Here is a 10810-nt window from a genome sequence, read left to right as displayed (position 1 = left end):
AAATTGAAGCTGAGCAGACCTGCTTTGAAGAACCTACACTCACAATGGTGTAACCTGTGTACTTCCTTACAACTTGATAGAGCAGAACAAAAAGAGAAACTTGGAAAGAAGCCACCTCAGAGTCCAGCACTGGCTTGGACCACCCAGTTAGGCCTATAATTTTGCAGTCCCCCTACCAGGGGATCAGAAGACAATAACTCAGATTGCACAGTCCTTGTAGCTCTGCATTACCCACCCAGCAGATAGGGGCCAAATCAAGAAAGTTTCTGTTTTAGTATGCATTCTTCTACTGTCTTGGAAGTCAAACTGCTCATTAGGAAAATCACAGTGTCTTTTGTGTGCACAATTAATTACACAACTCATTGTTCCTGGAACTAGAAACCAATGACCACATAGCTCGGAAATACTGCAGCCAAATGTATGACACCTTCCAATGTTCAGTGTTTAATGTGAAAAGCCTGTTTAAGAAAAGCAGGCTGTGAATTAGAGAACATTGAGGAATCATGGTAGGGCTTGGGGGCAGAAAAGAGTATGTGGATATGGATATGATGTAGTTATGATCTAAAAAAATATTTTGAAAAGCTGAAAATAGCTTCATGGCCATGTGCTCCAGAGACTAGAGTTTCAATTACAGCACACCAAGGATTTCTCAAACCTTTTCTCTCAGAATGTACATCCAAAACCACAAAAACAAAACAAAACAAAAAAGTCCTGTTACATAGTGCTCAATAGTTCACTCAGACCTGTTTTGGCTGAATACTGTAACTATAGCAATTTGTATTCATGAAAGGTTTCAAGGTCTCCCCTCTATCCAGAATCTTTTTTTTTTTTTGAAATGTTGCTGAATCATGGAATATCAAGTGAGAATTTATTTTGTTTGCCAAATGTGCTTTTTATTTATTTTATTTTATTTATTATTTTACATGTGGATCCCACTTCCTTTTCCCTCCCTCCCTTCCTACCTCCCTACCTCAGTTTTACCCTCTCTGCCCTCTCACATGCGTCCTAACCACCCTTCCCTCCCATCCCCCACCCCAATTCCATATTCAGGGGAATCCTTGGCCCACTTTGCCAACCAGTTGGGGTCATGTAGATCTGACAGGTCATGTGAAGTAAGTGACTAGGGCATCTTTCACCTGTCTCTAGATTAAGGCAGTTATCCCTCCAAGGTGGATGTGTTGGCCCAAGTTCCTTTTGTGCACAAGTAGGATACATCACAAAGCCAATCCTGATATTAGGTCCCACAGACTGCACACCTGACTTGACAAATGAGCTAAAAGACCCATACGCAGGGGGGGAAAGCATCTTCAACAAATGGTGCTGGATCCCCAGCCTATGGAGTCTGAGGGGCCTGTAGATAGACCCATTTCTGTCACCAGGCACAAAACTAAGTCCAAATGGATCAAATTCATCAACATAGTCTATCCACACTTTACCTCTAGCAACGTGGGGGTTCTAGTTCAACAAAGTGTTTCATGTAGTCTGTTTTCTGTTTCCAACAACTCATTAGCATGAGAGGCTCCGATGGATAAGTTAGTAAATGGTGACCTCCTCAACCTGGGAAGGGCAGTATAAGGTGAAGACCATTACCATGGATGCTCAAATTGTTAGTTGTCGGCAGACTGGTAAAAGTTCTCTAGACCTTCCTATATGTGACAGATTTCTGATCTTCAAAAACAATATTAAGCACACAAGAAACTGTTCTACAAAACTCCAAATATCTCTACTAAAAATGGGGTATTAGACCCTGAATAGGGCTCAATCTTCCTAGTCGTAGGAATTAAAAATGCTGAAAGCCCCTTATGAAGTGCTTAACATCCTTATCTCTCAAGGAAAAGCCCACTAAAACAACTTTGGGATACCATCTTACACAGTTCTGCGAGATTGGACTAAAATAAGAAACTCTTAGAAGACAACTTGTATTCCTCTGGTGGGATGTGAATTATAGGGTAACGATCCTTCGCTCCAGGTGGACTGAAACATTACCCATTTTGAAGACTAGCATGGCAGTTCCTCAGGATAATGGGAATCAGTCTACCATGGGACCCGGTAATCTCCATCTTAGACAACCCAAATGATCCACATCCATGCAACAAAGACATGTGCTCACATATGTTCATAGCAATATTATTTATAAATAGCAAGAACCTGGAATCATCTTAGATGCCCCTCAACTGAATTATGGATATAGAAGACGTGCCACATTTACACAATGGAATACTACTCTGCAGGGAAAATGGGGCAGGACAAATAAAACAAACAAACAAAAAAACCTTGGAATCTTGAAACTCACAGACAAGTGGATGGAACTTGAAGAAAACATCCTGAATGAGGTAACCCAGTCACAAAAAGAGAAACATGGTACATATTCACTCATATGTGGATTTTAGACATATTGCAAAGGATAAACAGCTTACAAATCACACTGCCAGAGAAACTAGGATACAAGGAGGATTCTAAGAATTTCATATAAGGTCATTCACTGAAGCAGGAAGGGACAAGGTCCTCAGAGCATATGGTTATTGGGGTGTAGTTAGTGGAGAGGGAAGTAGCAGAAGGAAAATGGGAGGAGGCAAAAGCACATGGAACTAGGAAGATCCAGTCAGTGACAGAATAGACTTTAGAAGAGAATAGAAGAGAAAAGAGAACAGAAGAGAAAGAGAGAGAGAGAGAGAAACCATGAGAGAGGATCCACTATACTTTTGAAGAGGAGGAAACTGAACCTAGAGGTGTGTAGAGAAACCTACAAGACTGACCCCATCTAACAATTTGAGCCACAGTGGTAAGGCTACTATAAATGCCCTTCCCTGACAATGAGATCAACAACGAACTTATCCACCACCATGGAGCCCTCATCTAGTAGCTGATGGACGGGACTGCCGCTAAACACTGATCCGAACTGGAATCCAGATGCACAGAGGGAGGACAAGACCACGACTGAAGAACACATAGAGACAGCTGAGCCAAACAAGGAGGAGCTAATGGGGCCTCAAGCTTATAGCTGGGAATCCAACATGGGACTGACACAGACCCCTGAACATGGATCTCAGCCCTGTGCAGTCTAAGGGACCTCAGACAGTGGAACAGGAAGTATCCCTGTTGCAAAAATGACTTTGGGGGAAAATCCCAATGGAGGGATACTCCATTAACCTAGAGACAGGAGAGAACTTTTAGTCCCTACTTCAAGTGACTTGAAAGATTTAGATGACCCCTCCTGGAAGGCATCACCCTACATGTGTAGTGTGTTTTGGATGGGAGGGGAATGTGGTTGGGGGGGGCCTGGGAATGTAGGAGGGGGAGAAGAAGGGCAGGAGTGAAGTGGAAGGAACTGGGTGTTATATGTAAAATAATTTTTTTAAAAAAATTGAAAACAATTAAAGATAAAGATAATCAAAAAATAGTTAATATATTTTAATAATTTAAAAATTTTTCCTCTATTGATTTTGAAATATCACACCTCCACAGAGAGAACATCACTTCCAGCACAACATCTAATATATCTTAATAATAGAAACTCACAGTAATCTATCAAGGAAGGGAGGGTGAAAATTGAAGGATCACAGATTCAATGTATCTGGGAAGTAGAGTTCTTATCTCTACCCATTCTCAAACAAAAGATGTGATCCTGTCCTCACACTGCCTCCTCACATTGAGAGCTATTTTTTGATCCCTCAGACAGACGGCTGAAAAAAATCCTATCAGTGCATGCTCTTCAGTCTCCTCTACCTTATCTTCATCTTGCTATCCTGCCATGTCACTATCTCCAAATCCCTATTGCTGGGATTAAAGGCTGAAATCCCAAGTCCTGGGATCACCTTAGTGTGAACTGCTTTTCTCTTAGACAGACTTAGTCTGTCTCTAACCCCCCTAGTAGCCAGAGTGTGTGTAGTCTAACGTTCATTCTGCTCCATCCCCCTTGGCTGGAGGCTGTGCCCACCCCTGCTCTGTTAGGGAAGATCTTGACTCTATGTGAGTGGCTTGGTGTTTGTAGCTAGCTAGTGACTTAGGTGTATACCTGACTATTGAATTAGGTATTGGTGATAATACATAGGTGGAATGGCGTTAGAGTGTTCTATCTGTAATGTGTGTGTGTGTGTGTGTCTGACTATTGACTTAGGTGTGTGGCTTGTGGCTAGCGTGAGGGTAATTACTGGCTAAGTGTGGCTGACTACTGACTTAGTATGGGTGGGTAGAGACTTAGTGATGGCCTCTGTGACATTGTGTTTGGCTAACTAGAGACTTAGTGACTGTGGACTAACTAGTAACTTAGCGTTTTATTTTTTGTGTGTGGTGTTTTTATTTTGTTGTAGCTAACTAGTGACTTAGTCTATGTGGTTAATTAGTGGTGTCTAGTGCTTAGTGCACTGTAACTAAATAGTAACTTAGGTGTGTGACTAACTACTGATCTTAGTATGTGTGGCTAAGTAGTGTCCTTTATTTGTGTGACTGTGACTTTGGTGTGTGGCTTAATATTACTTGTATGTGTGTAACTGGTGACTTAGTGTATGTGCTACTCTGAACTATTTGTGTGGACTATTGTGATTTATTGAGTGCTTGATCGTAACTAGTATGTAGCTGACTAAATACATAGGTGAATGGCTAACTACTATCTTACTTTGTGGGGGTAACTAGTAACTTAGTGTGTGTGGCTAACTATTGTCTTGGTGCTTGTGGTTAGCTAGTGAGCTAGGATGTGTGGCTAACTAGTGACTTAGGGGGTTAGTTTGTGGCTAACGACATAGTAACTGTGGCTAACTAGTGACTTAGATTTTTGGCTAACTAGAGACTTAGTCACTGTGGTTAACTACTGCTTGGATCTGTGGTAGCAATTTTGATTAGATCACATGTGTGGTAGACTTTGCTTAGTCTGTGAATAATTATCAGAACAGTAATTTAAGTGTTTGGCTAATAGTGACTTCATGGACTAATGACTTTGGTTAGCCCATCATGCTAGTTATTTTGTATTGTGGCTAACAGCTCTGTGAACCAGTGACACATAAAGTTACAGTCAATGACCTGCTTCCCTAAACCTCTGAGACAGATATTATACAGTGTCATTTGTATGCAGTTTGATGCTGACACATAATACAGTCTTCTGCTTCAAACCGAGGCAAGTTACCTAATGGCAAAATCAATATTCATTGGCTCAAAACAACCTTCACAAACTGTACACCTAAATACTCTGGTCTGTGTTCAAACACATGACATAGATTAAAACATGCTGGGAAATTAAAAAATTACTCCCCCTACCACAGTCATAGTGGTGACTCCAGCACCTGGTTGCTTACCCTCCTGCAGTATAAACACTTTTCCTCATGCTGGTCTGAAGGCAGAGGCAATGCTCCACTTGTGAATCTTTTTCCTGTGACTGCACTGGGATAGTTGACTACCTGACTCTAATGGAAAATTTAAACCTCTGAGGTGTTACAGTAATTTAAGAATTTTGAAGGTACAGTACAGAAGACAGCAAGGCCATTGCCTTGGAGAGCAACAGAGTGCAACCAATTCCACGTGCATCAACATTGTCTCATAAACATTCTTCTAACATGATGAAAATGCATCTGTTCTAGCATTAATATGCATTCCCAGGGAGAAATCACTTCACCCAGAGAGGAGATCCATAAAGAAAAGTATTTCTAACATAACATTTATCTATCTCTGGAAAATTTTCAGAAGAGGAGCCAGCCAAGACATATTTTGCATTTCATATATTCTATCCTTCTTAAATGGCTTTTAAGTTCAAGCTCCACTTTACACATTGAACAATTTCAGTAGACACTGGAGATGGTAGGATTACATAGCAAATATGATCCCAGTACAGTTTCTAAAGGCCACCAGATACCTGAAACTGAAGGACCTGTTCCACATATGGGAGCCTGAGGTGAAGGTGATGGGGAATGAGACAGATAGGAAATGTAGACGGTAGAAAATATTTTTAAAAAAGCTGGAATGGGGAGATGTGTCCCATGACAAGCTTCTTAAGGGGAATAGACTCTTGCATACTATTTCCAGGGAGGAAATGGAAGGAAAGAGGAGATGTCCCTGAAATCAGCAGAAACCCATTCTATGGGACAAACTCAGGAGAACACCACTAAAACAATGCAGCAGAAGGGGAATACAGGGTATCTCATGATCATTGCTGACTGAGCCCACAGTGGCCTTGGGACTTAGAACCATAGCTCTATGTAGTTTAAATTTACAGATCTGAAGCAACCTGGTTTTTGACAAGGTTCTCTGTTTTATAGTCAATACACCAGACCCTTAGGAAAAGCTTTCAAGGCTTAGTCCCCAGGCTATTATTATCTCTTATAAGAATGTTTCTCATCCCTGCCTGAGAGCCTAAATGAAAGCTTTGCATTATCAGGAAACTCACACATCATTGGTTTACTTTTTAAAATCTGGTGTCCTATTGCCACTCTGTTAGAACTATGCTTTTCTGGAGAAGAAAACCACAACTATATGATATAATAAATTTTAAGGATGCTTGTGACCCTGTAATATCTCTCTGAGCAGCTTGTTATGGGGCAGTTGTATGATAAGGGTAAGGGACTAGATGTTGTTGTAAAACATGAGTTGCTTCTGTGTAATGATTTGGAGTCAAAGGTCTGGAAAATCATGGTGAACAAATGTGTATCTAGGATTCAAATTTCATCATACACTTATCTTTGTGTGTTTTAGAAGCAGTACTACCTCAGGTAAACTCTACTTTATGAGACATAATATCTCCAAAGCATTTGTAAATCCTTTGTGTTACAAATTCTACTCCTGTACATCACTGCTCAATAGTGAAATGCTACCCTTACATGAGATGCCTTTTACAACCTGCAGAAAATCAACAATACATGGATCTTACACATAAAATTAAAATGCAAAAGGCTAACCTTCTAAAAAGTACTTAACTAAAAGGCCTCTGGAAGTTTGTTGCCATGCTTTCAGTGGGCGCACCTCAAGTATGTAGAAGTTGACTTAAAAGAGGTTTCTATACACCCCTCCCTGCTCCCAGTGCTCAAAGAAGATACAGCCCAGAGTAGTTATTTGGAGGACTGCCTCTAGCTTCTGGGGATTTCAAGGACTACATGAGAACTCAGGGGACAGGTAGTCTGGGTGCAGCTTCCCACGCATATCCAGGGAATACCCACCACACTGGATCCATCACCTCACCATCTCCCACTACCCATCTGAGGACAGCAGCCCCTCACTCACCATGCTGTGGTTTTCCAGTTTGCCCTTCCTCAAAGCACAACACACAAAACCACTGGCTTCAGTTTCTCTTCAAATCCAGACCAGAAGGGCCCTGCACATCTTTTGACAGGCAGGTCACAAAGGGGCCTGACTGGCTAGTAAGGCTTGAGTGATAAAAGAACCTCCCAGGTGGTTGCAGAGTGCTTAAGGACAAATTGCAATGGTTACTGTTTGCCTTCTACCCCAAAGACTTTTCTACATCAGCAGTAATGTGCATTTCTATAGTAATTGTCCTATAGCTGACCCGTGTTATCTTTCTGTAGTACACAGGCATTTTCCTTTCTTCCTCCTAGACACAGTGTGGCTAGCTAACTATACTTACTTAAATGGATTGAGTGATTCTAGGTAAAAAAGTTGGAAGGGAGCTCCAAATATTCATTAACTACCACACAGAGATTTATGGATACAAAACGTGTTATTTGTTATTTGGTTTAACACTGAGTTTACTTGAACTAAATTTGCTTTTTACCTGTTTGTCACAGGAACTTCAGACAATCAGGAAAGAAAAGCAGGGACCAGATCTCAAAAAAGATAAATGATCTTTCTCATGGCAGAATGCCAGATGATGGATCCAGGGATGTAGAATTTTATCCCTGAAACTCAGAGCAAACACTTGGCAAAGGTATCATAATGAGAAAATTAGTCTTAATGGAAAATTGAATATGTACAAAGGAATTGAATTAGGAAGTATGTATTTGTGAGCACTATTGTTAGCCAATACATCTTCAGTGAGCAGATAAAAAAACAAAACAAAAAACCAACTGCAGAAATCAAGGTTCTCTGCATGAGAAGGAATGTAGTATGAATCTAACCATATATGTAGAAAGTGGATTTATTAGGATGTCTCATAAGCTGTGATGTAGTTAGTCCAAAAAAGGGTTGCCTACCAATGGGAATCTAAAGAGTACAGCAGTCTTTTAGTTTATCAGGATAGATGTGTCAGTTGGTCATTATATATCAAAATTTCAAAAAAGTAGGCTCTAATGGTAGTAAAGGAATAAACTTGGTACCCAGAGCTAGGGTAAGCAGCCAAAGAGGGAAAGCTTCCTCCTTCAATACCATTTATATATGTAGGCTACCACCAGAAGGTTGATGTGATTTTTCCTTTATGTGATTTTGTTTTGTTTTTGTTTTTTGTTTTGTTTTCAAAACAGGGATTATCTGTGGAGGACTTAAACTCATTCTGTGGATTGGGCTGGCCTCAACCTAAGCAAAATCAGGCAGCCTCCTTTGTCCTGGGATTAAACATGTGCACTGCCACCAAGCAGTTAAAGTTAGATCTCATCATCTGTTTGCATACAAGGCTTCTGTATGGCTTTGGCAGTCCTGGAATATATTCTGCCAGTCTGAAGTTTCTCAACCCCTAAATGGGAATCCATTCCCACTTGTCATGAGTTCAAAGTTCTCCAATAACTCCTAATGTCCTTAAGACATTATCTTTCCTGCTACAGGACACCTGTGCCTTGATGATAAATGTCTCCTATCTAAATAGCAATGATTTGGGAGTAGACAGGTTAACCACCCTGAAGGGAGTAAGTACAGCAATGAGGTGCCTGAAGGCACATAGTATGTGCAATTTGGAGTGCCTTTAGCATTAGTGGGAGCAATTTCTGTTTTCCCTCTATACATATTAATAGAAGTCCCCTTCCACTGCCCCACCTTAGTTTGACTACTTATTTTTTGGTGTATGAATAAAATGGAGCTTTCAGTATTGACAGAATCTGCCTGCCTGACATCATATTATGTCTCTGTCTTCCTTTCATCAATGATAGCTAGTCTTCCACATGTCCACACTCACTGACTGAGAAATGGACATGGGACTGAGCTGCTGTTTCTGATTACAGTCCTACAAACTCCAGTCCACAACACTTTGCTCCACACATGCTGGAGAATTCTGTTTGATCTGCAACTTAAAAATGCTGGAACTCACTCAGGCAGCATCATTAACCCCGTGGCACATGACATTATTCCACAACATAGCTTATTGTGCTGTGGATATGAATATAAGTAATTAGTAATTCAAATTCCATGCTTCTTCATGTCCTCACTATTTGCCCATGGGTGCTTCAATCGAAGTACTGCCTTCAAAGTGGATTATGCAAAGATGCTATAAAATACCATGGCAAAGAAATTTTTACCAAAAAAGAAACAAATTCTGTTGTATGTGTGTGTCTGTAAATTGATTACCGGTGTTTAGACCATGACATTTGTGTGGAGATCATAAGTCAACTTTGTGGGGTCCACTTTTGGCCTACCACCAGTGCAACTGTAGACTCATAAAATTCTCATTTTCCAGGGAGGCACATTGTAGAAAAAGTATTGAGTCTTTCAAATGAAAATGTCTCTATGAAAGAAACATTGACTTCTTATATGACCACCTTATAGCAGAAACAGGAACCGAGTATATGGGAGTGCTTTAGAGATGGGAAAAATTCCATATTTAGCTTTGTTATTTTGTTTTGCATATATTTGCATTCTAAGTCTATTAAGGCCCTTGGTATAGATTATTTACTGTTTTCTTTTTTGTTTTCATAAGTGCTCAAACTCAATAAATATGCTTTACATTTTCATTAATTTTACTTTTGTATTTTTCTCTTCTTTTTAAGTATAGTATTACTGTGACATTATAGACTAGTCTGTCCTAGGACATGAGAGATATCTGCCAACCTTGAATCCAGAGTGCTGGCATTGTAGTTTGGCTTGTCAACAGAGAAGTTAGTTCATTAGCTTGGCTCACTTATGATAAATGACTGAGCCTGGTTGTTAGTGTAGCCAGACAACAGGCTCTGGTCCTAACTCCAGTAACAGAAGATGGTACCCATTCAAATGCAGGTTTTCTGCCTCAAAGTCCATTGTCTTCCAAATATGGGAAATATTATTTTTCTTTATCATTTAGTCTGTTAAAACTCACCAAATGACTTGGAAGGGTTCTGTCTATTACTGCTAATGGTGACAGCCAGGTTCACAGAGATAAGAGGTTTTTTATACAGTTCATTGTAATTCTTCATGTTATTCATCTCATTATTCTAATGTCTCACTAAGTAAACTTGAAGCCATGAAACCAGTCATGGTGGCAGATGCCTTTAGTAATGATTCTTAGAGACTGGAGATAGGAATTTCAGGATTTCAGAGTCACCCAAGATGAAAGTGGTCCCTGGGGTATGGTGTTTGTAACACAGTCAATGTTAGTCTGGGACTGCTTCAGGACAGTGTCCATAAACTTGCCCAAAGTTCTGGGTCTTCAGGGCCATGGCACCAGCAAATGTTAGTTAATGTACTGACCCTACCTTATTCCCTTTTCTTCCTTTTAATGAATTCTGTTAAAATAGAATCAAAATTATTTTACATATCCATCTCTGTTCCCTCTCCCTCTCATGTCTGCACCAACCCCAAAGTCATTTTGGGCAGGGACAAGGCCCAACCCCATGGGTCTAGGCTGAGTGAGTATACATCAGGGATACATCCTGATTCCACTGCCAGAGATCCCTTAGACTTACTAGGCCGTCAAAATGAGATGCACTTTTAGGGGATTTAGGTTAGTCATATTATGGTTTCCCAACTATCAGAC

Source organism: Phodopus roborovskii, unplaced genomic scaffold (genome assembly GCF_943737965.1).
Source record: "Phodopus roborovskii unplaced genomic scaffold, PHOROB, whole genome shotgun sequence".
Classification (NCBI taxonomy): Eukaryota; Metazoa; Chordata; class Mammalia; order Rodentia; family Cricetidae; genus Phodopus; species Phodopus roborovskii.
Note: the sequence above shows the minus strand (reverse complement) of the source record.